We start from the raw sequence: 26,157 nt of genomic DNA on the forward strand, positions 1-26,157 counted from the left end.
AACATATTTTTTATGTTAAGCCAACTGGCATATAAAACCGCCGTTAAAGCATCTCAGTTGGCCGCTGTTTATCTATTATAGGAAATGGTCATATGTTGGTGTGCGCCGACAGCACATAAACAAATCAGCTAATGCACTTCACATGCATTAAGACGACAGCATGCTTTATTATCTCACCGTGTATCCTGGATCTCCGGGTTCACCCCTGTCTCCTCGCTTTCCAACTGGACCCTGAAAATACACAGACACTTGCATTGAGCTGCAAATACTGCTAATGAAATTAGAAAAAATCACGGACAGATTTAAACAGGATGATAAGAGACTCACTTGGAGTCCTGGAGGACCAGCAGGACCCTCCACCTTCCATCATCCCCCTGTTCACCCTAGAACAACACATAATGCAAAACATCAGATGATTATAGAAAACTGACTGAGAGTAGTTTGTGTGCCTATATTAGTTTGCCAAATACAAAAAAATATGATCATATTATAATGCGGTTTCACTGTTATATTCATTTAACAAGGTAATCTCTTTGTATTTTAAAGCTAATCTTTGTGTATTCTAGGTCTACTTCTAGCATAGATTCACCCATGAAGGGTGACATATTTGTGCAGGTCACATATATAAACATTTCTGAACAAGATGAGTCATAAATATAGTTAACCTTTGCACCCTTTGGTCCCGGGGGTCCTATTGGACCTTGCGGTCCCTTGTGACCCTGTAGAGAAGGAAAGAGCTTTCAAGCACTAGCGGACTTGAGCTGATAAATCAGTGCACTGATGTGGAAATGAACAATTGTTAATGTGCTAATACGATCGTGTGATGCTATTTGCACGTGTTTCTTGCTCTCACTTCATATCCTGATATGCCCGGATCCCCTTGCATCCCCATACGCCCGGGAGCGCCCTGTAAAAGTGACATAAAGACAGGTTTCTTGTACAGGTCAAAGGAAAGGTCAGATGGATATACTACAAAACTGACTTAACAAGATGATGTATCTGTTTACCACATGTCCGATGGTTCCTCGAGAGCCCTTTGGTCCGGTGGTTCCGACTGGTCCGATCTTTCCCATGATTCCGGTCTCTCCCAGGTGGCCGATGTTACCTTTGGCACCCTGCAGGCAATGGGAAAGTGCAGTCAATATGGTTACTGTGCACAATTGATTAAAGAGAAATAAATAACTTGCTATTTTAAACTCGAATGCCTTACCTTAAACCCTGGCTTCCCTCTCTCGCCAATTTTGCCAGGTTTTCCTTCAGGACCCTTCAAACACACATGCAAAAACGCCACCATCATTTCACAAAAAATTACATATTATAATTAAAATAACAAAACTATTCAAATAGTTACTATATAATATAATATATAAGAAAAAAACTATAATATTGAACCTCCTGCCTTGGAAGCTAACTGAAACAAAGTTGAGATTAGGCAAGTTTATTTATATAGCACATTTCGTACACAATGGTAATTTAAAGTGCTTTACATAAAAGAAAGTAAAATAATCATGAAAAAAAAAATCACAAAAATAAAACAAGGAATCTAAAAATGTTAAAAATTATAAAAAAAATTGACTTAAAAAGAATTTAAGACAGTCAAAAAAAGAAAATGATTTTAAATAAAATAAAGTGCAATCAGTTCGGACATTGCACAGTGCTCATTCAATAAATGCACAGCTAAACAGATGAGTTTTGAGTCTAGATTTAAAAGTGGCTAATATTTTAGCACATCTGATCTCTTCTGGAAGCTGATTCCAACTGCGAGCGGCATAGTAACTAAAAGCAGATTCCCCTTGTTTTGTGTGAACCCTTGGTATTTCTAACTGACTTGATCCTAGTGATCTGAGTGGTCTGTTAGGTTTATATTCAGTGAACATATCTGCAATATATTTTGGTCCTAGGTCATTTAGTGACTTATATACGAGTAAAAGTACTTTAAAATCAATCCTAAATGTAACTGGAAGCCAGTGTAAGGACCTGAGGACTGGAGTGATATGCTCAGATTTTCTGGTTCTAGTCAGAATCCTGGCAGCAGCGTTCTGGATGAGCTGCAGCTGTCTAATGGTCTTTTTGGAAAGGCCGGTGAGGAGACCATTACAATAGTCCACCCTGCTGGTGATAAAGGCATTAACTAGTTTCTCCAAGTCTTGTCTGGAAACAAAACGTCTAATTCTTGCAATGTTTTTGAGATGATAGTATGCTGATTTAGTTACTGCTTTGACATGACTACTGAAACAGATTCCTGACTTGATTTTTAGTTGTTTGGCCCCTAGAGTCAAGGTATGCATTCTTTGTTTCCAAATGCAATGACTTCAGTTTTTTCCTTGTTTAACTGAAGAAAGTTCTGGAGCATCCAACTATTAATTTCATCAATGCATTGGCAGAGGGAGTCAATGGGGCTGTAGTCATTTGGAGATAAGGCTAGGTAAATCTGGGTATCATCAGCATTGCTGTGATAGGCAATTTGGTTCTTTCTCATTATTTGACTTAGTGGGAGCATATACAGGCTAAACAAGAGCGGTGCGAGAATTGAGCCTTGTGGGACTCCACATGTCATGGACATACACTTAGACTTATGCTCTCCTAGACTCACATAATAGCCTCTCCCTTCTGAGTATGACGTGAACCATTTGAGTACCATCCCAGAAGCCCAACCCAGTTTTCCGGTCTCTGTAGAAGTATGTTAAGTAGTATCAGAAGTATGTCAAACACAGCACTGAGATCTAGTAATACCAGCACTGCTATTTTGCCAGAATCAGAATTTAAGCAAATATCATTTATTATCTTAATGAGTACTGTCTCTCTGCTGTGATGCGGTTGGAAACCAGATTGAAAATTGTCCAGCTATCCATTTGAGTTTAAGTATTTGTTTCTATTGATAATAAACTACCTTTTCTATAATTTCCCCTATAAAAGAAAAATTAGATATTGGTCTATAATTGCTCAGAATGGTGTTATCAATATTGCTCTTTTTCAGAAGGGGCTTAACAGCTGCAGTTTTCAGGGAAAGGTTAGAGTCAGGAAAAGTCCCAGAAAGAAATTAGGCAATCTAAACAGTTTAGCACAAAGTTAAGGTTACTTGAATTACTAAAACTAAAATAAAAACAAATTAAAGTGAAGTAGAAATATATAAAAAATATATAATAATTAATAACAAAAGCAACAGCTTTTTCCCATTAAGTAATTTTTTGAGGGGTTAAAGTTTTGTAGGTCATGTTTAGGGTATAATTGTTAAGATCTGTCAAAAAAAATTCTACAAAGCACCAGTTTTTTGTGATAGATGACATATGTAATATAAAAAAAAATGTTTTTCCTGATCAGAATCCAAAGCTGATATATAAATATATACATGCCTTTATTATGGGACAACCCCAAACTCCCCATAATTACTACTCTCGTCTATTTACTAACTGAAAGCCTTGTATGCAGTACATGTTTTGAAGTATAAAGGAAAATCTGAGTGTGATATTGTTTGTGCACTCCTGCATCACTCACTCTGACGCCAGTAAGCCCAGGGTCGCCTGGAGCCCCTTCTTTCCCTTTGATTCCCGGGTCACCTCTGACACCCTGCTCGCCCTCTCCACCCATGTCGCCTTTTTCACCCTGTACAAAATGTTTTTTTTGTGTTCTTTAAATTATTTAAGAGGTTTAAATCATGTATTTTTGAATACTTATGAACATTTTATTACCTTGGCACCATCAGGGCCAGCCGGACCAGCCTCTCCCTCTAAACCTGGATCTCCCTGTATCAAACAAATAAAAACATGATAAAATGAGTGTTGTTTTTGTGCATTCATACACATCAGATCAATGTTTCACAGACGTACTGAACACACACCCTTGTTCCGAGCAGTCCTGTTGCCCCAGCGTTCCCCGCAGGCCCAAGTGACCCCTGCAAAAGCAATAAAAAACATAATAAGAGTCCAAACACAGGTTGTTTTATTCTTTATTACAAGTTCACATTCTTTTTATTTAATTACATAAGTCGAGTCAGGCAAACATCAATTATAACCAATGATGTGTGACAGCACATCTGGGTCTGCCAAGCGCAGGCGGACATTATCTTACTTTAACAATACTAATAAAGTCATATGGTTCCTCTTCAGAGTGCGATTGCGACACATGCACTGTGTTACTCATTACAGAAACTCAATGGGGCCTTGAACTGCCAACAAAAAGAGAATTTAGCAACAGTTATTTAGCGCAGCATAATAGCACCTCAAGCAAGAAAATCATGGGAAATGGGTTAACACTAATTTCAGGCTCTTTTCATGAATAGAGTAAAAAATAGAGCCTACAGCTCTTAAAAATGTAGTGTTTTCCCCAACAAATGGGCAGGAAAAGGAGGAAATTGCTGATTAGCAATCTCCAGTAGTCAAACTAAATGTCATATGGGCTGTTATTTTCGATTTATTTAATAGTGTTGTATGGAACTTTTCCAAACCCCTGCTGCTAAAATTAAGAACATCTGACGTGGTTTAAAAACCTTTATTCGTTATTTTCTATTTAGTTCAATACACATAAAATAGACAATAAAAAAATAAGCATAATAAATAAGCATATATAAATAATATACACACTACCAGTCATAAGTATGGAATGATTAATAGGGACCCCCATCCCCCCCCCAAAAAAACCTCTATATTTGTAAAAAAAAATCTTTTATTATTTTCTAATTCTGCCAAAATTCCCTTTAAATGTTGACTTTTATTCATGAAGAAGACATTGCATCTTGATGGAAAACAAACACTTCAAATGAAAATGACATGGATGACCATTATATCCAGTAGATGGCAGCAGAGGATCACCCATTTGCTCATTTGTCATTTCAACTCCCTAGTTTTCTCACCTCTTACTTTTGGATTTATTATAAAATGACTATGAAGTATGGCAAGTGACGGAAATCACAAAGTCTCATGTCATTTAAAAATAAATAAACAATAACTAAGCCCAGACTCCAACAGCGAAGTTAGTTAATCATTTAAACACTTAACTAGTTATCATTCATCAGATGAAATCATTCTGATATGCTGCTTTGCTGCTCAAGAAACATTTCTGATTATTATTAATGTTGAAAAGAGTTTTAACTGATTGATATTTTTGTGTAAACCATGATATGCTAACATTCAAAAGTTTGGAAAATTTATACATTTATTCAGCTAGGAGGCATTCGACTGATTTACACTGAGAGTGATGACATTTATAATATTATATGAGAATTCTGTTTCAAATAAATGCTGTCCGTTTTGGACACTGGATTTATGCATTTAATGCTTTTAAGGTAACAAGACTCCAAAGTGTAAAGAGCCAGCACTTTCCCCACCTTTTCTCCAGGTTCTCCTGGAAGTCCAGGATCGCCAACTTTTCCTGCAGGGCCCTGAGAGAAAGAGATAGCACCCTTTTTTTTTTTTTACCGTATTTTTCTGACTATAAGTCGCACCTGAGTATAAGTCGCACCAGTCCAAAAATACGTCATGATGAGGAAAAAAACATATATAAGTCACACAGGACTAGAAGTCTCATTTATTTACAACCAAGAACCAAGAGAAAACATTACCGTCTACAGCTGCTAGAGGGCGCTCTATGTTTTCGGTGTAGACTACAGGAGCACTGAGCAGCATAGAGCGCCCTCTGGTGGCTGGAGACGGTAATGTTTTCTCTTGGATCATTTCTCTTGGTTCATGTCAAATTAATTTTGATAAATAAGTCGCTCCTGGCTATAAGTCGCAGGACCAGCCAAACTATGAAAAAAGTGTGACTTATAGTCCGGAAAATACGGTATTTCATGTGTCTTTTGTTTTCAGAACAGATCGATAAATGGCTTAAAATTAATGAAAAAGAATGAAAAGAGGAGTAAACAGGATAAAACAGGGAAATCATTTTAATCTCAGTATCATTCACAATCAAGGGAACCTAAACAGACAGAAGCAGCAGAAAACCTGGGTGTGTGTTTGTGTATGTGTGGAGTTTATTACCTTTGGCCCTGGATTTCCGGTAGGCCCAAGTGTTCCTGGGGGCCCTGGAAGTCCCTGGTCCCAAACAAACAAATCATTTATCAACAATACATACACATTTCTGTGAAGCAGATGTGTGTGTGCATTACAAAATTTAGGCAAATCTTACTTACATTTTACAGCTACATAATAACAAACATTTAACAAACGACATATGACAACTAAATGCCAAGAAGAGTAATGACTTGGTCATGAAAATCACATTATTCTATATATTTCAGGGCTGAACGAGACAGAAATACACAGTGCTCAAAACACATCTTCTGGAGTTGCTCAACACCCAGAGGACGTAAAATAGATTTCCAGCTCTCAGTTTAAATAAGAAGACATTGGAAAATGTTTCTGTGTGTAGAACAGAAATAAAGCATCACTCACTGGCTCCCCTGCGATTCCTTTGTCTCCTGTAGCCCCGGATGGCCCTGGAATGCCCTACAGAACAGGTAAATAAATCAATGATTAATCTGATAATAAATAACAAATATTAAATTAACATTTAAAAAAAAAGGAGTATTGTTAAATTAGCATTTTTATCAATAATTAATTTGTAATTTATTGTTCAGTTTTTTTCTTAACATATTTATATTTTGTCCCTTGACACAAATTGAGCTGCATTGTATCTATGGCATGTGCTCTACATTTAACATAAATGATTACTTACATTTTTAAGGAACAGTCCTAAAAATATGCAGTATACAATACAGTATGTACATTTCAATAGGGAAACTAACCGGGAATCCCTTTGGCCCCGCCTCCCCAGGCTCCCCGATCTTGCCCTGCAGTGATTGGACAGACATAGAGACTGTTACGATAGAAAAGATCAGAGAGACACGGCAGCAGTTACTGTAGAAACACAATCACACAGAGAATATGAAAACTGTTTTTACCGCTTGTCCCGAGAGACCGATCTTTCCTGGAGGACCATCAAGACCCTGTGAGGAGACATGAATTCAGACGTGTACAGCATTTATTTTTGGTCACTAGGTGAGCTCTGAAGGACAGTGGCCTTTACCTTTTTGCCCTCCGAGCCGAGTTCACCTGGCATACCGTCCGGACCTCTAGGACCCTAAAACAGAGGCGCTAATCAGTACATAAAAGGACACACAAAAACCCTGAGCTCTTGTGAACTTTGGCAGTCAAATTGAATTAAATTAAATGTATGCATTTAGCCAAAGCAACTTACATTGCATTTAGGCTAACAATTTTTCCTAACATGCGTTCCCTGGGATTCAAACCCCCAACCTTGCGCTTGGCAAAGCAGTGCTCTACCACTTGAGCTACAGGACCATTAATTATAATAATAATAATAATAATTAAATATTTAGAATTACGAAGGAGATCACATGACAGCGCACTTTTGATCACACTTGAATGGTCAGGTTGAATGCATTGTCTTTAATCATATTATAGAACTTTTATTAAATTAAACTGAATTGCTCAACAAGAATGAATGCTCCATCAAATCACTGTGTTGTAGAACTTTTTATGACAAAACCTGATGAAATGTTTTAATTCGTTAGCATTTTAGATTTCGACTTGTTATAGTTCTATTGTTGTAATTGTTAAACTAAAACCAAAACTATTAAAAATTGCTTGTGTCAAATTAAATAAAGCTGAAATAATATAAAATATTAATATTAGATGAAAAACAAAAATTGAAAAATGTTACCTTGGCAAATAACTAAAATAAGTTGAAGTTGAAGTACTAAAACAACTTAACTAAAACTCAAATAAAAAATAACAAAAGCGCAAAATTACTAAAACTAAACTTAAAAAATTAAATCTAACTGAAATTATTAATAAATACTATAGTATATAAATGATACTAAAATGACACTGAGTTTTATCGTAAAGAAATTGCACTTGGATATACTCATTGAATCATTGTATTACTTACATGCCTATTTCTTTAAATAATAAATTATCATTTTAAAACTTGAGCATAATCTAAATAATATTCATGATCTAAGCCATTTTGTGACATCCCAACCAGCATGTTTGACGTTCCCCTGTACTGCAAAAATGATTTGTGTGGCAGAATGCAAACATGCACTTTAAATCCGGAAGTATATCCTTAAACACTAGGGGGAGCTATACTGTAGATTTAGGATTTGTGGGATATGTTGGGATATTTGGGGTTGTGCATGTAGGTCAACGTTTAAGAGGCTCTTGAGGGTCTAAGCATGACACAGAACTATGTTGCACACAAATATTCGCTATCACAAACAGCGGTTTGGCTCACCTATGAAATCTGAAGAGATCTGAACACAAGGACTTCATCAAAAGACCAGACACTCGTTCGCTCCCTCTCAAAGAATGCGTGTGTACGCTGATAATAACACTAATTTATGGTGTGTGCATCCAGCCAAAAATCATCAGACTGTTGAAACAATATCATCACACAGTCTCTTCCAGCTGGCAGACACTCTCTGTTTGACACACACTGGAGGAGCTGAAGGCACTCAGTAAAATATGTGTAATACGTCATATGGGTTACTACTGTTATTAATATTCTGGCCATCCCATTATACATCCATAAACCATAGAAAATAAAGTGGCTCATTACTTCTCAGCACCTATTAGTGCCACAAATAGTGTCTTTCTGCATGTACCACGTGTTGTTATCTAACCAGAGTAAATCAGGTTTCATTTGTGTGCTTCAAATACAGAGAAACATCCAGTCACTAGGAATTTTAGTGCATGTCTTTCTATTGAGGACATTAAACAGATGGACATTAAACAGAACTTGAACACTAAATATACAAGAAAATAGGTCACAATCACAGGCCTAGCCTTCAGAGAGTCTTAAGTTAAGTCTATGGGACTTTATTTAAATAAAGGAGTTAGGATTTTGTTCAGATATCTACAGTAATAGTAATACTTTCTTTTGCAAATACCACTGAAAAGTTGCAAGAGGGCATAAAAACTAAAACAAAACAAAACAACACAAAATATTATACATAATGCATGCCTAATAAAAAATGCATTTTTCTACCACTAAAGAATTGGTTACAGTTTGACCTTTACCTGTATGAAGTGTTTTTTGAAAGATATATTTCCATCTGTTTTAAATAAAGACATTGATATATAATGACTCTTCAGTCATTGTCAGTGCATCACATTCACTCTATGCTGTTTTGGCCCGTTCGACTTCTCAGTGATGAAGGCAGGAAACAAAAAACGGGGTTAAATCATCACCACTGAATCACCGAATCATCAGGAAAACAACTTGATTTACGGACTCTAACTAAGACCAGACAGCGGCACAGAGACTCTCCTAAGTTTGTTTCCTTTGCATCCGTCTGCTCAGTCTTCTCTCCGGTAATTCATGTTGATTCTGTCTGTTAATTGAAAACATTTCCCATGTGTGATCTATATATTTGACTAGTCTACCCATTTAACTAACTACCTGACTAAATAACTAGTTCTAAATAATCTATCTATCGCACGACTAACTAGCCTATCAGATTAACTAACAAAGAATCTATCAAATGACTAACATGCCTGTCAGTGTAACTGACTAAGGGGCCGATCACATGACATTCCCGTTTCGTCTGCTATTGATAATCTCATGACATGCACTCGCCATGACAAGGCAAAAATGTGTTGCTCATATTATGAGTGCACTTACCACGTGTATACATTTGAAATAACAAACTTTATCTATTTGATAAATAATTGCTAACTAATAACTAATCCACCAGTTTAACTAAGAATAATTTATTTATCAGATTAACTAACTAATAAAGATCTATCAGATGGTCTAACTAATTAACTAAGACTCTATCTTTTGAACTTAAAATAAACTTTAAATAAACTTTAAATTAAATTAAATTAAATTGAATTGAATTAAATTAAATTAAATTAAATTAAATTAAATTAAATTAAATTAAATTAAATTAAATTAAATTAATACAAATCGATTTACTGGACGACTAACTACCAGTTTTACTAACTATAATACTATTTAAAGAAATCAGATAACTTAAAGGGTTAGTTCACCCAAACACTTTTTATTTCACTTCTTTTGGACAGATGAACTGCAATACCTGCCGAGTGCCATTAAACAGCTTGAAAGATCACAGACAATTTTTTATATAACTCCGAATGGATTCGTCTGAAAGAATAAAGTCATCTACACCTAGGATGACTCGAGGGTGAGTCATTTACAGGCTAATTTTTATTTTTGGGTTAACTAACCCTTTAACTAGGCTATCAGTCTACTAACTATTTAACCAACTAACCTACCAGTTCAAGTTACTATAACAGAAATGGTTCTGTGTGGTGGTTGGTAATCAGAAGGCCACTGGTTCAGTCCCTGTCCTCTTTTACTAAAGATAAAAGCTAAATTCCACATGCTTACACACTTCTGATGCCCAAATGACTTACCCGTCTTCCTTTAGGTCCTCTCATGCCGATAGGTCCACGTGATCCAGGTTGGCCCTATAAAATAAAAAAGAGACCATTTACATGTGCAATATTGTGATTAATGTCAGGCAGACAGGCTCCTGTCTCTCTCACTGCTTATAACAGTGTGTGTTTGTTTTGTCCGTCTATACTGTAAGCACAGAACGTTACACAGAGGTGTCTGACAGCCGAGCGACAGCACGGTGATCTAACGACAGCAGGTGAAGCCCGGGATACAACCATCAGCTTCCGTCTGACATCCAAACTATCTGAAGTATCTGCTGTCGACTCACTGGACTGCCTGGTGGTCCTGGTGGGCCGCTCTCTCCAGGGGTTCCTGGGTGCCCCTGTAAGTGATGGGAAACATGTAAAACATATTATAAAATGCATTTCAAAATATTAGATTTTATTTTGTACTGTATAAAATATTACAAATTATTTAGAGATTACAGTTTATATTCTATAGCAGGGCATAATTACACCACCCTGCATCATATCTGCTGAATGAAATCAAATAACTGATGCTTACTAATTTTGGGCTGCTGATTAGAAAATCGTGTCTGTTTTGACTTAGGCACGCCACTCTTTCTCACAAAATCTTATGGATTTTGTATCATTTTTGCTTTTGACGATCATTTGTAAGGTGAAGTTTTGTTTTATTCCTTTATCAGCAGAAAACTGATACACAGATACACTTCCTATCTGAATCTGAACAGATTACAACTATTAGTTCAATTCTCACAATTTTCGCAAGCATGAATGATTCTGAAGACATTATTTTATGCCTAATCCTGATTTCCAATTTCTCAGATTGCAAGTTAAATAATAAATTCTGAATAATTCATTTTGCCATAACCTTTTGTCCAAACATTTGACATTTGCTGAGTAGCTGGAAGGAAGTGTGCCATTTTTCTATAATGGACTGCTGAACTTCCTGTTAAATAATTTGCAAGAATAAGGGAGGAAGTGCACGCTGAGAATTTTTGTGCAGTATTTTGTTGTATGCGTGCCGTACCGTAGATCCTTTCTCTCCTGGAGGTCCGGGCAATCCCACCTCTCCACGATCACCCTAAATAAATCACATAACAGAACATTTACATTACAGCTCAAATAATTTCTTGATGTTTTTGAAAGAAGTCTCTTCTGGTCACCAAGGCTGCATTTATTTTTTAAACAAAAAATACAGTAATACTGTGAAATATAATTACAATTTAAAATAAATGTTTTCTATTTATATATATTGTAAAATGTAATTTATTCCTGTGATCAAAGATGTATTTTCAGCATCATTCCTCTAGTCTTCAGTGTCACATGATCTTCAGATCTTGCTACTCTCAGGTGTGTCTTACCTTCTCTCCAGCGAGTCCAGTCTCCCCTGCAGGACCGATGAAGCCAACGAGACCCTACAAACACAACATCATCAGTGTGAGGGTCAAAGTGTGGTTAAAGCTCATAACTCTGTCTGCGTACTCACCCTCTCACCCATGGGTCCAGCCTTTCCTGTGACACCCTGCTCGCCCTGAAAGACATCAGAGAGTGTTTGAGTGACCGTGTGTGTGGAGGAGATTTGTGTGTGTTTATATTCTGCTTATGTTCTCACTTTGTCCCCTTCAGGTCCAGCAGCCCCTGGGAAACCCTGACTGCCCATCAGACCCTGAAAAAACAACACAGACAGAAAAGAGACAAATAATGATGAGAGACTAGACTGTACATGTAAACAGTTTCAGAAAGAAAAAAAAGAAACTGCATTTGGCATAAATAGAAAGAAGCTTTTGTGTAATGAGAACACCATCGGATCTCAATTCTATATATTATATATTATATATGTAGAACATTTCATACTAATACTTTGTAATTAAAAAGTGCTTTACAAAATGATTAAAAGTAGTAATAAAAAAACTATAAAAAAATGGTAACCCTTTACTTCAGGCCTTTAGATATAATGCATTATAAAATTATTTTAATGCATTAATTATGCCTTGTAATGCACCGTGCAATGCATTGTTTCAGTCTAATTATAATACATTTATAATATATTATAATACTTATTTATTGTTACACAATGTAATGCATTAAAACACACAACAAACAACCAGTTTCATAAGTAAAAAGAAATGTGGAAATATAATGCATTTTAACTTTTTAATGAAAATATATAATGCATTACAATGAAATTATTATTTCATGCAGAGTGATAATTAAAACGTGCTTTAAAAAAATGACTAAAAATCAATAATACAATAAAAAAGTAAGACATTTAAGTAAATAATAGTAAAACCTTACTTAAAACCTTTATACATAATGCATTAATTTTGCCTTAGAATAAACCTATAATGCATTGTATAATCTAATTAATAACTGTAACCACTTACTTATTTTAGAATATTATTTATTGCTACACAGAAAATATCATATATAAACCATTATTTAACTGGATTGAATTATTGTTCAATTTACTTCCAGACATTTCTAAAGCCAATGTTGTGTTTTATAATACCGCTTTGACTTAAATCTTGGAAAATAATGAATATTTCTGCGGTCAGAGCCCAAACAAGAACATACTGAAAGTCTCACCAAGACTTCTCCAATTACTGACCGCACAACAGAGACAGAGAGAGATGAGGAAAACAGATACCTGTCTGAGGACAGAATAATGGAGAACATACAGAAATGTTCTGAGTTTGTGCCAGAGAAGCACTGAGTTTGGTTAAATTAGAAAAATTTGGAACGAAAGAAAAGAAAAGAGGAAAAACAGAGACAGAGCGGGAATGTTATGTAATACAGAGGCGATCGCAGCAGATTCTGAGCGCCCTGATTTATGATGCTGGATTTATTCATTCCTTTTGTCTTTTACAAAAGAAATTCCCAGCATCTATAATTCATTGATATATTGAACATAATTAAAGCTATTCAAACTTGAAATCTCACATTGCGCCACCTTGTGGTCCGTCAGTGAATGCACATTTTATTTTACTCAAACAGAACATTAAATTGGACTCTTGGTCATTTTTTCAACCACAAATCATAAAAAAAATATTTTGCATAAAAATGAACATATTTTTAATAGGGTCACTTCACACAAAAAATGTTATTGTAGCTTTACACCTTTAAATTAACGAAGGCAATACCATCATCAATGGAACTTTAAGGCTAGAATAAACAAAACCATACATTTCCAATATACATAAAAAATGCAAACAAAAAACCTTTTATAAAAGATTTGTTATAAGATGAATATAACAAATATAAATATATATAATATATATAACATTATATTTGTTATAAGATTTTATGAGATGACGACTGACTGCACCAGAAAGAGAAAAATACATTTCATTTTGCATAAAGAGAATTTATAGATTTTTTTTTTTTTTATAGCCATTCACCCAAAAATGTACTTTTGCAACAGTCTAAAATTAACAGATGCAATACCATCATCGATGCAACTTTTAAAGCCTCTAATACAACATCAAAATCACACATTTCCGATATACATAAAACATAAAAACATAAATCACACTAGCCAGCAAACAACCAGCAAAAAAACAGCGTGATTTCATATGCAGATTCCCAACTCACCTCGAGTCCTATTGGCCCAGGTGGTCCGACAGGACCCTCATCACCCTACAAATGAAAATCAAGATTAACTCATTGCATTCTCACAAGACGTTTATAGCTTATCAAAAACACACACACCTCTCGTCCAGCCGCTCCACGAGGCCCAGGTAGACCTCTGTCTCCAAGCTTACCCTATGAAGAAAACATTTGTCAACAGCATGAAGTTGCAAATATATGTGTACAAATATTAAAAACACTTGTTTGTCCTTATAAATAACACACCTTTGGGCCCTCGGGTCCATTGAGTCCAGGTTTTCCGATGTCGCCAGGAAAACCCTGTGAAGGATTAACCGTACCTCAATGAGAACATCAGCCAATCAGCATCAGTTGTATTTGATGACATCACCAATAGAACAAACTGGTGCAATCATCAGTGTTTTATGGTAATGTGGTACATGTTGATTCATACCTCGGGTCCTGGAGGGCCTGCTAATCCACTGGGCCCTCTTTCTCCTGTCTTGCCCTTCAAAACACACAAATACACACATAATCAAAAAAACTGAACCTTCAGATCATGAGTTTTTACACTAAACTTAGATATTGTACTCTGGATCCCCATACACTGTTGATGATTGGACAATTTCTGACATAAAACATGCATGTGTTCTCAGATAAATGATGCAAGGAGTGTTATATGTAATGTTTTGTTATAATGTTAATATTTTGTGCATATAAGAAAGTTAATCCTGGAATTTGTATTTAATTTAAGGTTATTCGATGACACTTTTGTAAGTTTGTATGGATTTTATTTAGCTTTTTAATACATGATTATGGGTAAAAAAATATGTTATTTTAAAGGAAAGATTAATCTTCTTTATGCTATTCCAGGAAGCAAATAATAAAAAAATACATATATTTAGCAACAAAATGACAGGTTGTGAGTTTGAAGTTAAAAACCATGCAATTCATTATCAGTGCAACTTTAAAGCCTTTAAACCCGTATTAAAAACACGCATTTACAGTATACATTTTCAAAATTGCAAACTAAAAAACCCACTATGAACATCATAGAAAGCTGACAAACAATTCAGCAGTTTTCATTTGCAGATTCCCCAAATACAACTTCCATAACATAAAAATATTTTTTCGAATAAATGTAAAGTTGCTTTTTCACATGCAATTACATTTGAATGAAGAATGAGGCTGTCATGCTTCAAAAAGGATGTAAACAGCACCGCACTGCTCATCCTACATGTGTGATTCTATACGAGCTCAGAAGAAAATAGTGACTTTGAAAACAGCGCACAAGTAACAAGGAAAACGACAGAGTGCTTTTTAGTCTTTTTTTGAAGCTAGAAAACATCAGTCCTCATGGGAGCTAATTACACAGAAAAAAGGCCACTGATACAATTCTGCCGAATTGTTGCTTTTGTGTTACACAGAACTAGGTGAGTCATACACTTCCATGGAACAATGTTTAAAAGAGCAGATTAAATGATGACAGAACTTTCAGTCTGAGTGAGCTATTCAATACAAAACACATAAGAAACAAACCTGGGGTCCTGGTTTTCCACGAGGTCCTGGTAAGCCTGGCAAACCCTGCACACCCTGAAACAAATATATATAAATGCACACCATTATATATTAATTATATTAGCACAAACGCTCCTTCAAGAGCATGAGTGCTTGTGTAGCTGTCTATGAAAGCTCTAACATTGGGGCAATTAGAAAGTCAGATCTAATCAAAACATCAGACGACTGGACGTCCCGGTGTGCCAATGTGTATTTGACGAGAAATGAAAGGTATACCTTGTCTCCTGGGAACCCAGTTTCCCCTTGCTCTCCGGGAAACCCGACATCACCCTGAGAGAGAAAAAGTTCAAGAGAAAAAAAGTGAGAAACAAGTTGTCAGTCAGAAAAGAGACCAGAGAAAGTGACGAAGCATGATGGTTAAGTTAGGGCAAGTGAAAAATGCAAGCTTTACATTTCCACTTTTAATGCTTCCTATAGACTTCCAATGTCTGTGCATTTATTTTTGATATTATTATTTATTTGAAAATACATTTTCTTTAAATATATGTTAATTTATTAAAAGTGTATTTATTAAAAATCAAAATCACTGACCATAATAATCAATAATATATCATAATATCATTAGACTTCCAATGTATGTGCATTTATTTAATAAAAATATTTACTGAAAATAAATAAATAATAAAAAAAAATTGTAATATAATGTCATAAAAGCTGTCGATAGAGTTTAACGTACATTGCTTTAATAAATAAATAAATATAGTTTATTATTATAAATGCACAGTATGTATGCCTTTGTTTATTAATAAAAAAAACGTATTGACCATTATGATCAACATTTCGCTATGAAAGCTGTCAATAGAATTTAGCATATTTTGCATAAATAAATAAATAAATAAACAAAACAGTTTATTAATTATAAATGTATTTATTTATTAACAAAATTATTCACCATTATAATCAACATTATGCCTTAAAGCTGTTTAAACTAACACAGACTAAAGCTGTTAGTGTTTGTACCTTAAATAGAACTCTACCCAAATTTCTTATTTTTGTCTGACTAACCAAATAAAATCTCTTTGACTACATGCTACTTAAGACTGGAGCTTTTAAAACATGTGCAACACAGGATGGAATTTCCATCGCATGCTGCTGTAAAACAGACCAATAACAGAGTATTCAGATCACCTTATCACCTTTCAGTCCGGGCTCGCCCATGTTCCCTGGGACGCCCTGGAACACACACACACACACACACACACACACACATATATACGCTAAGGTGGCTGTGAGTGATGGAGATATGTGTTGGGTACATATGTGCATGACTTACTTTCAGTCCATCTGGTCCTGGCAAACCCATTATGCCGACAGGGCCCATATCACCCTGGAGAAGAGACGGGAATGAGTGCTGCATGTGCTTTTAAATGTCCAGTTTGAAAAGGATCTTCCTTATAAAACTTCATCTGATAAATATTCTGAGTTTTATTGAAGTAAAACATTCTAAGAGTGGCTTTAGGGAGCACATGATCTCACGGCACTCACCCAAGTACAAACCGAAAGAACAAATACTATCAACATTTGTCAAAGCAAACGTGGATCTTATTTAAACATCATACTGTTCAGGTCAAACTGATTTCAGCTGTACTACAAAAACAGAAACACTGACCACAGGGTGACCAGACATCCTGATAAAATCCCACTCTAACAAACCATATCTGACATCAGTGACAATATTATAGGTGAGATGTGATTTATACCGAAGATTATTTAAAACTTTCATTTGATTGCTTGTGGTTTCTGAAATACACTTCAGCTCACCAAGGCTGCATTTATCTGATCAAAAATACAATAAAAAAAAAAAAAATTCAAATAACTGTCTACTTGAATATATTTTAAAATGTAATTTATTCCTATGATGACAAACCTGAACTTACTCCATTATTCAGTTTCACATGATCTTCAGAAATCATTCTAACATGCTGATTTGCTGATCAAGAAAACATTTCTGATTATTACCAATGTTGAAAACTGCTGTGCTGCTTTATATTTTTGGGGAATTTACTGATACAATTTAATTCATCCTTGCTGAATAAGGGAATTCATTTCTTTAAAAATTCTTAATTCTTAATAAAAAAAAAATTGTAAACAATTGTAAATTGTAAACAAATATAGATTGCATTCCACCTGCATATAATCTCAAGCTCTACATCCCTGATCCTCTACAGCCCCAGTTTTTCTCCCTATGGTCATCTGGTCACTCTACAAAAACCTTATTCATGATGCATGAAGCATTTTTCAAGGACACCTCTGGGCACAAATTTGTCTCTGAAATAAATTTAAGTAAACCATTTCACTTACAATCAATCCAGGTACACCAGGAGGACCAGGAGCTCCTATAACACCCTGACACAGAAACACAGAAACAGAGAGCGTTACGCCTTCCTTCTGAAACGAGTACAGACTGCCAGTGAATGCATGCACCTCTAAATGTGAGTTATTTATCATATTTGTTGTGTAAATGCACTCTCTTCATATGCAGAGATATTAATATTGCCGTTCAAATGAGCGTGTGTCGTAGAGCTAGCACGTGTGAGCGTTTTTGTAGAAACAGAGATGGTTTGTTGTTGGCTCTGTAGCAGCATGCAGGAGCCATTTCCTCTCGTTCCCCTGGTGTGATGAAAGGATGAAAGGAGCACTTCACTCCTCTTTTCAGGAAAGGGAGAACAGGAAATGAGAAGGCTTTCAACTTCCTGTTTTAAAAGTCATTCAGGTGAAAAAGACTTGACTCAAACACTTCCTGATATGACGTCACCTGCTCCAACCAATCATTTTTGGAAATGATAATGAATTATTGTAATATTGGCCTCTAATGCCTTCACTACTGAAATAAATAAATTCAACTGGACAAAAATACATAATCTAACACTTTCCCCACTGAAATACTAAAATAAATCCATATTAACTGAATGAACGAATGAATTAAATGAAAAATCCCAATAGATAAAAATATAATAATCTAATACATAAATTAATCTATAAATAAATCAGCCTAAAATGGTTTGCTAGTCTTAGCTGGTCTGAGGCAGTCTCCCAAGCTGACTAGTTTACAAGTGCCCAAAAACCCTTTAAAACCATCAAACCAGACCAGCACAACCAGGCTGGGAGACTACCTTATGCTGGTAAAAGTTATTTCTATACAGCATACCCTTCACAGCCTTGTTTGTGTTTGACAAATAATATTTGTCTTCCATACCAGCTTAAATAAAGAAACGTGTATAGAAGATACAACACTGATGTTGTGTCTGTGTGTGTGTGTGTGTGTGTGTGTTTGTGTGTGTGTGTTTGTGTGTGTGTGTGTGTGTGTGTGTGTGTGTGTGTGTGTGTGTGTGTGTGTGGGTATAAGTGGTAAGTGGAAAATTGTGTTCAGCTGAGATACCGGAAGTAAAGGCTGAGGTTTACACACACATACACAGATATCACACACACACACACATGCATACTGAAGGCATTCAGTCTGAACACACACTTCCACTGCTTGTTTGGAAGCCTGCGAACACAGTGTTCATGCACATTTCTCATGAACTCTGTTATGAGTGTTTTATGTGCTTTATGAGAAAAAGACAAAAGAATATGCATTAAAAAACCAAATGTTAAACTCACAGGCTCCCCGTCCAGTCCTGGTGGACCTCTCTCTCCAAAATCACCAGGAAAACCCTGAGAGAGAGAGAGAGAGAGAGAGAGAGAGAGAATACAACAAATCACCATCACAGTCTCTGATTATTTAAACAATTAGATTTTTCTATTAGAAGCAAAAGTGGCCTCTACAAAGCTACATCGTGAGTGGTTGCCAGGGCATGGTTGCTATGGTGTTCACGAGGGTTGTGAGTGGATGCTGGGATGTTCTGATGGTTGCCAGGGCACTGGTAAGATGTTCTAAGTGGTTGCTAGGTCATTGGTATGTGGTAGCTTAAGTTTTCAGAGTGTCTTTAGCATGTGTCAATCCAGCATGTTCCCACCAAACTGTGGATTGTTCAAATCACTAACCCTAATGATGACATCACACAGATAACACACTGAGCCCTGCTGATTCAACAAGAGGTTTACGAGGTCAGATGTCAAGGTTAAACAACTTCTGCATCTTAGTAAGTGTGTATATGTATGTATGTGTGTGTGTGTGTGTGTGTGTATCGATTGTGTACCAAGCCCAAGGGAAAATAATAATTTCACGATAAAAATAAGTAATATTTAATAAATAATTATTTTCTAATTATTATGCCGGTGCTTTAATGGCCTCATGTTGAGAAACTACATGAATGTTTGTATTTGTTATTACACTGCAGGGCCATGCCATACATTCAAATGAATACATTACATTTCATACACATGCTTAAAAAATTCACATCTGTATCTATAAAGTATGTTGAGACAAAACTTTACCGGCCTACCCATCTTGCCCCTCTTCCCCGGTGGACCAGGACTACCCTGAAAAAGACAGAGAAAGAGACAGACACATAAATAAATGCTAATAATAATTAAAAGTCTTATACCATTAGAAAGAAGCAATGTTTATCTCTCTCTTTGTGTGTGTGTGTGTGTGTGTGTGTGTGTGTGTGTTTACACTCCGCTATCATATGACTCATCCAAACACCCTCAGCTGAACGCCACAACCAGCTGGAAGTAGTTTCCACTTTTACAGCACACACTCACACACACACACACACACACACACACACACACACACACACACATGTATTTAATGATGGGATCTACTGTCATACATCTTCCAGTAGTGGGCAGCACTTGATTTAAAAATCTACCACTAATCTATTTCCATACTAATAACCTCAAAACTAGAACAGGAAAAGATAACTAGATTAGTTTTTTTCTTCTTCAGGAAACACACTGTGTTTGTAAGAACAATAAAGTATCGGTATTTACATATATATATATACTGTACAATGCTGGGTAGGTTACTTACATTACATTACATTTAGTCATTTAGCAGATGCTTTTATCCGAAGGGACTTACAATTGAGGACAGTGGAAGCAATCAAAATCAACAAAAGAGAAATGATATGCAAGTGCTATAACAAGTCTCAGTTAGCTTAACGCATTACACATCACAAGGTTTTTGTTTGTTTGTTTTTAATTATATAATAATTGAAAATAATAGAGCATAATCGATAGAGGCCTTTTTTTTTGCTTTTGACACAGCAGAAGTCACGGTGCTATTAAAAGCTAAATATTTTCAAGGCATATTTGATCTAATCAAATTCAGTCTCCAAATATCACATTGACATCATTGCTGTTATTTATATTTTGAAAGCTGAACATTCTATGTTTTCAAAACTTCTGATCTTTACGCAAGTTGATTAAATGGAGTCTGAATTATTTGCATATTTTTAGTAATTATTGATTGGTGTTTAGTACACTTTGAATAGGAAATCTTATTTTATGGTTCATCGTGTCAATGATGTGACTGCATTAATAAGGTATTATCTGTGGGAATTTTAACGCAATCATGTTAAGTACTTTAGTGGAATTACACAACAGCCATTTGCCGGAACATTCACCAACTGATGAGTCTGTTATGATCACATGACTGCTGAGAAATGAGTCATAACATGAACAGACTCACTCTTTCACCATCAGCTCCAGGTAAACCAAAGAGTCCAGGGATTCCAATAAAACCCTATGAAGAAACAGAGAAACAGAGGGAAGCTAAATATTGATGCATGGAGCAGAAGAAAATAGGAAAGAAACTTTTTTAATAATTTAATAGTGATGTTCAGGATACTTGACATGATGTGGTTACTGGGGTGTTTTGAGTCGTTGTTAAGCTGTTCTGGGTTGTTGCTATATTGTTGCTAGGGTGTTCTAGATGGTTACTAAGGTGTTTAAGTAGTTGCTAGGACATCTAACGTGTTTGCTAAGGTGTTCTAGATAGTTCCTGTACTGTTGCTAAGTCACTGAGTCATTGCTAGGCTGTTCTGAGTTGTTGCTATATAGTTGCTAAGGAGTTCTAGGTGATTTAAAGTGTTTTAGTATTTGCTAAGCGATTTCTTGGGCATTCTAAGTTGTTGCTAAAGAGTTCTGGGTAGCTGCTACATGGTAAATGGTTGCTTAGTTGTTCTAAGTGGTTGCTAGAGTGTTCTACGTGGTTGCTAAGGTGTTCTGGGTAGCTTCTACTGTGTATATAGTTGCTAAGGTGTTCCAAGTGGTTGCTAGAGTGTTCTACGTGGTTGCTAAGGTGTTCTGGGTAGCTTCTATGTATATAGTTGCTAAGGTGTTCTAAGTGGTTGCTAGGGTGTTCTATGTGGTTGCTATGCTGTTCTGGGTAGCTTCTACTGTGTATATAGTTGCTAAGGTGTTCTAAGTGGTTACTAGGCTGTTCTACATGGTTGCTAAGGTGTTGTGGGTAGCTTCTACTATGTATGTTGTTGCTAGGGTGTTCTACGTGGTTGCTAAGGTGTTCTGGGCAGCTTCTATTATGTATATAGTTGCTAAGGTGTTCTATCTGGTTACTAGGACGTTCTAGGTGGTTGCTAGGGTGTTCTACGTGGTTACTAGGGTGTTCTACATGGTTGCTAAGGTGTTCTAGGTGGTTGCTAGGGTTTTCTATGTGGTTTCTAAGGTGTTCTGGGTATCTTCTCCTATGTATATAGCTGCTAAGGTGTTCTACGTGGTTGCTAGGGTGTTCTAGGTGGTTGCTAAGGTGTTCTGGTTAGCTTCTATGTATATAGTTGCTAAGGTGTTCTAAGTGGTTGCTAGGGTGTTCTAGGTGGTTGCTAAGGTGTTCTGATTAGCTTCTATGTATATAGTTGCTAAGGTGTTCTAAGTGGTTGCTAGGGTGTTCTAGGTGGTTGCTAAGGTGTTCTGGGTAGCTTCTACTATGTATATAGTTGCTAAGGTGTTCCAAGTGGTTGCTAGAGTGTTCTACGTGGTTGCTAAGGTGTTCTGGGTAGCTTCTACTGTGTATATAGCTGCTTAGGTGTTCCAAGTGGTTGCTAGGGTGTTCTATGTGGTTGCTATGCTGTTCTGGGTAGCTTCTACTGTGTATATAGTTGCTAAGGTGTTCTAAGTGGTTACTAGGCTGTTCTACATGGTTGCTAAGGTGTTGTGGGTAGCTTCTACTATGTATGTTGTTGCTAGGGTGTTCTACGTGGTTGCTAAGGTGTTCTGGGCAGCTTCTATTATGTATATAGTTGCTAAGGTGTTCTATCTGGTTACTAGGACGTTCTAGGTGGTTGCTAGGGTGTTCTACGTGGTTACTAGGGTGTTCTACATGGTTGCTAAGGTGTTCTAGGTGGTTGCTAGGGTTTTCTATGTGGTTTCTAAGGTGTTCTGGGTATCTTCTCCTATGTATATAGCTGCTAAGGTGTTCTACGTGGTTGCTAGGGTGTTCTAGGTGGTTGCTAAGGTGTTCTGGTTAGCTTCTATGTATATAGTTGCTAAGGTGTTCTAAGTGGTTGCTAGGGTGTTCTAGGTGGTTGCTAAGGTGTTCTGATTAGCTTCTATGTATATAGTTGCTAAGGTGTTCTAAGTGGTTGCTAGGGTGTTCTAGGTGGTTGCTAAGGTGTTCTGGGTAGCTTCTACTATGTATATAGTTGCTAAGGTGTTCTAAGTGGTTGCTAGGGTGTTCTACGTGGTTGCTAAGGTGTTCTAAGTGATTGATTATTATGCTATCCACATTCATTTCATAGATCTGTGTTTTTCATACATCGACAGTTTAAGGAGAAACATCTGAGACAAGTTCATATTTACATCTCCTGAATAAGAAAACGAATCATGTTTTAAGACTTTAATCTTATATAATCCCTGGCAATCCAATGGCAGACGTCCACCGTATGAACTGTTCACACGGACGGACAGAGTAATGGAGAGATCACTGATGGATGAACGGATGGATGTCTTCGTGTTGATGCAGGCCATGAAGTAAGTGTATATGCCCATGGACTGCATGGTGCTGGCCTCCACAATGTAGTCCAAGGGCACATACGCTCACTTCAGGGAACGAACGATGACAACATGCACAAGCAAAGGGTACAACAATAACACTCCCACACACATACAGTAAAAATTCCATGCAAGGTGCTTTTGCGTGCTGACATTAGTGTTGTCAAAATTTATTTCTTATGAAAATACCTAAAATGGATTGAAAAACACAGATAAACCATATATTGTCACAGTTTTTTGTTTCTTGTCTTCATGTGTGCTCAGTTAAAGCATTTCTATATTCTTTTTATTCAGTCCATATTAAAGATTTTGTTGATGCCTTTTGTGAGGCATATTTGGAGTTTCTGCACAAGGGTGCCCTCCAGTTAAACATACATTTCCAAACTGTATCTCAGTGGTAATGTTCATTTAGAACAGGAAAAAAGGACTGGGGTGAATCAATAAATTATGAATAGTTTATTGCAACTGTGTAAATAATCTTCTAATCCATAAAGAAGTGAATGTAATATGATTAAGAGTATTTTAAAATGTAATATAATCTAACTTTAAGTACTTTATATTTGGAATCTGATTATGTAATCCAGATTGCACGTAATCAGTTACACAGCACTGATTGGAAGACATGTGTACGTGTGAATATGTGGTGAATAAAAACAGCAGGTCCTCAGTCTGATTTTAAACAGGAAATTCCAGCTAATGGGGGCGGAGCCTAGCCTGATAAAGAGCCTTTAATACAGCTTGACTACAAACACCACAGCTAAAGCGGGTGTGTGAGCACGCTATATAAAGTGGCACATTGAGAATAAAACATAAATTGTTTCTGAGTACATTAAATAGACGACAGGGCAATATAAATGAAGGTGGCTGTACATGTGAACATATTAATGTGACCGTAGGAGTCTAAAAGCACATAAATGCAAACTTATGGCTCGGGGGAGCTGTCAGCAGCAAATTTGTCACGCTTGAGTCTCTGTTGACTCAAAAAAACTGAAAAAGGAGAATCCAGGGGAACGAAAGAAAAGAGAAGCTGAAGTAGTAAAAATCTCTCTTATAGAGTCGAGGTCAAATCACTTGGCTTTAAAACTCTAAGTCTTAAGCGACTTTTTTAGCTTTGTAAAAGATCAATGCAAATAACCTGGTAACTATAGTCCCACTCAGACAGCTCAAATGTCACAATGACAGCTTTGTAAGTTGCAATCACACATCAAACGGGAAAAGACGTGTACACACCCGAGCCCCTTTTGGCCCAACAGGCCCTATTGGACCAGGTAAGCCCTGGAAGAGAAGAAAAAGAGAGAGAGGCTTCAAAAACAGGCTTAAGATTTAATTAACACTCATCATTTAACAGACAACATGGAATCAAAAAGAATAGCTTGTTTCTTTTAGTAAGTATCCAAAAACACAAAGAGCATGTTGTGCCCAAAACAACAAGAACCACGATGAACTTATAATGGTCTTATCATAGACTTCATTAATTAAAAAGTTTTATATAGTTTTAGGTTATATATTTTCTTCATGCAGAAAATAGAAATGGGTAAATGTTTGACAAATGAGCTTTTTTTATTGATTTGGTTGGATCATAAAAAGGAAAAATGGGTTTATTCGCAATGATGACTAAATAACATTATGTGAAATATTGATTTGACTTCTTGAATGGTTTTATCATGTGAGAAGAAAAAGATAGTTAAGTGAAATTTTACCACAGAATGCATTTCCTGACCAATCAGACTTAAGTAATCCAAAGAAGCGTTTTATATGTTTCAGTACAAACAACTTCAATGAGCTCAAGATGTGTTAAAAACCAAAGGCTTGTGGTTCTGGATGCATATTTCAAAAGGATGGAGATTTATTCTGATTAAATCCAATACTCCATCAATGAAAACAACACAAGCATATCAAAACATGAGCAAATACATCCTTTCCTATTTCCTAATTGCATGTTGTGATTTTAAAATCGCATGGGCCCACAGCTATACTGAACAAAACCCAATATCGATGCCAGGGCAACGTACTGCTAAATTAATTGCATATTTTCCACAAGCAGTCAATGAAAAACAAGGCAAAACACACACACACACACACACACACACATACATACACACCACACTCCACAGCAGAGGAAGATCTACTGCACCTGCCTGCCAGGATAGCCTTTGGCTCCAGCTTCTCCATCAGGACCTGGTTGGCCCTGTAAAACAAGACAAAGAGAAATGTTGGTTCTCCTAATTTATATTAAAGTACATGGATATATTTTAAAGACCACAAAAAGTGTCTGAATATGTAAAATGCATGAATGTCTCTATACTATATTTGTAGCAAACTATGGTTTCATTTTAAAGAAAAAGCACAATCAAGATAAATGAATTTATTTTGGGGGGGGGGGGGGTTGAAATTATAAATCAATACATTTCCTGTTGAAATTGAAGACAGTATTGTGACAGTATTTATTTAATGTGTTAATGTGATGTACCGAGCTGAATCAAAGACATTAAGCAAAAATGAAGAAAAGTGACGTTAGATGCAGTTTTGAGTTGACAGTTTGAACTAATGCAATGATATTCATTTATACATAAGTGTGGCTTAAGTCTATATAATACTAAAGGGATAGTTAACCCAAAAAATAAAATTTTATTTATCTGCTTACCCAACGGGCATCCAAAATGTAGGTGACTTTGTTTCTTCAGTAGAA

The 26,157-nt window shown here is 36.1% G+C and overlaps 1 pseudogene; it reads right to left on the reverse strand.

Moving 5' to 3' along the window:
- Window positions 1-26,157, reverse strand: part of LOC113097267 (collagen alpha-1(XXVII) chain A-like) — a 54,886-nt pseudogene that overhangs the window by 10,072 nt on the left and 18,657 nt on the right.

This window comes from Carassius auratus, unplaced genomic scaffold (assembly GCF_003368295.1).
Source record: "Carassius auratus strain Wakin unplaced genomic scaffold, ASM336829v1 scaf_tig00216167, whole genome shotgun sequence".
Lineage (NCBI taxonomy): Eukaryota > Metazoa > Chordata > Actinopteri > Cypriniformes > Cyprinidae > Carassius > Carassius auratus.